The sequence below is a fragment of the Orycteropus afer genome, unplaced genomic scaffold (assembly GCF_000298275.1).
Source record: "Orycteropus afer afer isolate SDZICR_OR568_19922 unplaced genomic scaffold, OryAfe1.0 scaffold00024, whole genome shotgun sequence".
Lineage (NCBI taxonomy): Eukaryota > Metazoa > Chordata > Mammalia > Tubulidentata > Orycteropodidae > Orycteropus > Orycteropus afer.
Window position 1 is genome coordinate 2,630,018 of NW_006921611.1, and position 3,370 is coordinate 2,633,387.

Sequence of the window (3,370 nt, forward strand, 5' to 3'; positions counted from 1 at the left end):
GGCGCGGGATCGGGCAGTGTTTCGTTCTGCTGTGCATGGGGTCACTATGAGTCGGAAATGACTCGATGGCACTTAACAACAACAACAACAATAGAGCAGTACAGCTTCAAACATGTTGCCTTTCCTACCTCACCATCCCTTTTCCCCTAAACACCACCACAAATCAAATAAAATTCTTAACAAGATTTAAACTACTTCTGGTCCAGAAATGTTGAATTGCTACTCCTTCCCTATTTGTCCACCATACCCAACCCCCATTCTAATTCTAATTTATCTGATGTCAGGTGAAAAGCAGACTCCAGTGTGTGAAATCATTAGATCAGGAGTCCCTGGGTGGTGCAAACAATTAAGCACTGAGCTACTAACCAAAAAGTTGCCAGTTGAAAGACACCCAGAGGCACCTTAGAAGAAAGACCTGCCAACCTGTTTTGAAAAGTAACAGCCATGAACACCTTGTGGAGAGTAGTTGTACTCTGAAACACATGGAGTCACCATGAGGCAGAATTGACCAGAAGGTAAATGAGATTGGTACATGGGGTTATGTGGAACTGGATATTAACCTGTTTGCCAGCAATAATTTTCCTTCCTTTCTTCAGGCTATGAACATCCCTGGATGATGCAGTGTCTAGGACAAAAGCAGTACTTGTTCTTTTTCATTAATCAGGCTTAAACATGGAGGAATGCATAGTTCTCTACACATGCATGTGCATACATGCATACATGAGTCTAAGGAGCTCTTGATAAATTAAACATCCAAGGAAAATCTGAAAAAAAAAAAAAATAGCAAGAAATAACATGCCAGTTATGCTGTATATGAAAGAAGAGTTGGTTGCCAGGAGGCTTCATTATTATAAGTTTCATAGCTTCTCCTTCATGGACTGTACCACTCTAGATGCTTCTGGTGCTGGAAGCATCTTGGATAACTCTTCAATTTTGTGCACCCATAAGATAACTACTATTGATTATGAACAGTTTTGGCATTTTTTTTTTTCTTACTTTTTTTTTTTTTTAATTGTGATTTGGGTGAAAATTTACAGAGCAAATTCACTTTCCACACAGAAGCTCACATATACTTTGTCTCATGGCATTGACTACAATTTCCCACAATGCAACAGCTTCCCTCCCACTTCCTCCCCATAGATATCTCTTCCCCATGTCCTTCCCTCCCATGCATTCCTGCTGCCCAAGCTATGTCCCTGTGCATACACAGCCCTTCTATTCTCCCATGATAGATCTCTCCAAGGAGTGTATCTTCCTAATGTAAATGTTCAGCTCATATGCCTGTCTTTTGTTTGGGTGGAAGCCACAGGAGTAGGTTCAATTCCAGACCTGAAAGGTAGATAAGGGCCATAGTTTCAGTGGTTCCATCAGGCTCTATCAGACCAACAAACTTGTTCTCTTTTTTTTTTTTTTAATGATTTTCAGTTTTGTTCCACATTGTTCTCCCACTCTATTCAGGATCTCCTGCAGAGATCCCCCTCTGAATGGTTGACAGCGGAAACTAGACACCATCTAGTTCTTCCGGTCTCATAGTTGTATAGGCAGAAGATCGCATGGTGTACCATTCACTTGGACTAATTGTTTCCATACGTGTTTGGTTTTCTTCATTCTTCTTTGCTCTGGATGAGGAGAGACCTGTTGTTGCATCTAGATGACCACTTGTAAGCTTCTAAGATCCCAGTTGCTATTCACCAAAGTAGGATGTGGAATAATGTTTCTATGTAGGATATTATGCCAATTGAGTTTGATGTTCCCTGTGACTATGGTCCCGAGCCCATAGGTCCAACTACTTGCTCCCTCTTGGTAGCTGACTGTGACCAAAAGGTGACTACAACCTTGCCCCTTGTCATCTCTACTATATACCTGGGAATTCTTACAGAACATACAAACACACCTGTAGAAACATTGTCTGCCAACCTTATTCATGGTCTTGGGCACACTACCCCCTCAATAGACAGACCTAATAGTTCAACCTGTCCATCTTTCTATCCACCCATATATCAATGTTTGTCTTCACTGACAACACAGTACTGTATGTACAAAAGGGCTCATCTTTGCTGTCTGCACCTCCTATGCACCTCTCTATGTCTTCCTCTTCTTCAGTGCCACCATGTTGATCATTCACATTTGGTATATTGACCTTCTATTCACCCAAATTAATACTTGTCTCTACCTACCTGACAGTGTTTCCTCCTGTCCCCTCCCACACCTGGTAACCAACAGAAAATTTCTTCCTGAATATACACCTTTCCTTAACTTTTTACAATAATGGACTACTACAATATCTGTCCTCTGATTGATTTATTTCACTCAGCATAATGTCCTCCAAGTTCATCCATGTTATGGATTGTTTTACAGATTCTTTGCTATTCTTTAGGGTTGCATAATATTCCATTGTGTGTATGTACCATAGTTTGGTTATCCATTCTTCTGTTGATTGACACCTAGGCTGTTTCCATCTTTTGGCTATTGTAAATAGTGCTGCAATGAACATGGGTGTGTATACATCTGTTCTTGTCTTGGTTCTCATTTCTTTAGGATATATACCTAGTAATGGAATGGCTGGATCAAATGGTATTTCTAATTCCAACTTTTTGAAAGAATTGTCATATTACTTTTCACAGTGGTTGTATCATTTGACAGCCCCACCAAGAATGTATGAAAGTCCCAATCTCTCCACATCCTCATCAGCATTTGTTAATTTCTGTCTTGTTGAACTTTGCTACTAGTGTTGGGGCAAGATGGTATCTCATTGTTGTTTTGATTTGCATCTCTCTAATGGCTAATGATAAGAGATATTTCTTCACATGTTTGTTGGCTGTCTGAATACACTCTTTGGTGAAGTATTTATTCATGTCTCTGTCCATTACTTAATTGGATTACTTGTTTTTCTGCTGTTGAGGTGTTGGAGTTTTCTATAAATTCTAGAGATAAGTCCTTTATCAAATATGTCATGTTGAATATTTTTCCCAATCTGTAGGTTCTCTTTGGTCTCTTTTGTAGAAGTCTTTGGAGCACATACAATTTTAATCTTTAGAAGGTCCCATTCATCTAATTTATCTTCTGCTGTTAGTAATCTACCTATGCCACATATTAAAGAAACATGTGGCCGTTGAGTTGGATATGACTTATAATAACACCTCCTTGGGTTTCTGAGGCAGTATCACTATGGAAGTAGATTGCCCAACCTTCCTTCCGAGGAGTGGCTGATGGGTCTGAACCGCCAGCCTCCTGCCTTAGACACAACAACACCAGAGCTCCCTAAATTTGCCCCTAGTTTTTGCCTGAGGATCTTTATAGTTTTAGGTTTCACATTTAGGTACTTGATCCATCTGGAGTTAGTTTTTGTGTATGGTGTGAGGTACAGATC

General features: G+C 40.0%; 1 pseudogene; it reads right to left on the reverse strand.

The window, feature by feature from the left end:
• Positions 1-136, reverse strand: part of LOC103192126 — a 3,373-nt pseudogene extending 3,237 nt beyond the window's left edge.
• Between the last annotated feature and the right edge of the window lie 3,234 nt (positions 137-3,370).